Source organism: Populus euphratica, unplaced genomic scaffold (assembly GCF_000495115.2).
Source record: "Populus euphratica unplaced genomic scaffold, PopEup_1.0 scaffold14.1, whole genome shotgun sequence".
In the NCBI taxonomy this organism is placed as follows: domain Eukaryota; kingdom Viridiplantae; phylum Streptophyta; class Magnoliopsida; order Malpighiales; family Salicaceae; genus Populus; species Populus euphratica.
The window spans coordinates 847,986-848,333 of NW_011499876.1; positions in this window are offsets into that span (position 1 = coordinate 847,986).

Here is a 348-nt window from a genome sequence, read left to right on the forward strand (position 1 = left end):
AAGGAGGAAGAAAACAAAATAAAAAGAAACAAAAGAAAAGAAACAAAGTTATATACAAGAAAAGTGAAAAGAGAAAATAAAATAAATACTATAATTTATACAAGAACTTACCTCCCCGGCAACGGCGCCAAAAACTTGACACGACTAAAAGATTGATGTCTTCTCCCAAGTGCAGGAGTGTCGAAGTAATAAATAACCCGGCAAGACCGGGGTCGAACCACAGGGAGGTTAATTGTACAAATTATAAACAACAATTATAAAACAACAATAACAACAACAACAATAGTAATAATAATAATAATAATAATAATAATAATAATAGTAGTAGTAGTAGTAGTAGTAGTAGTA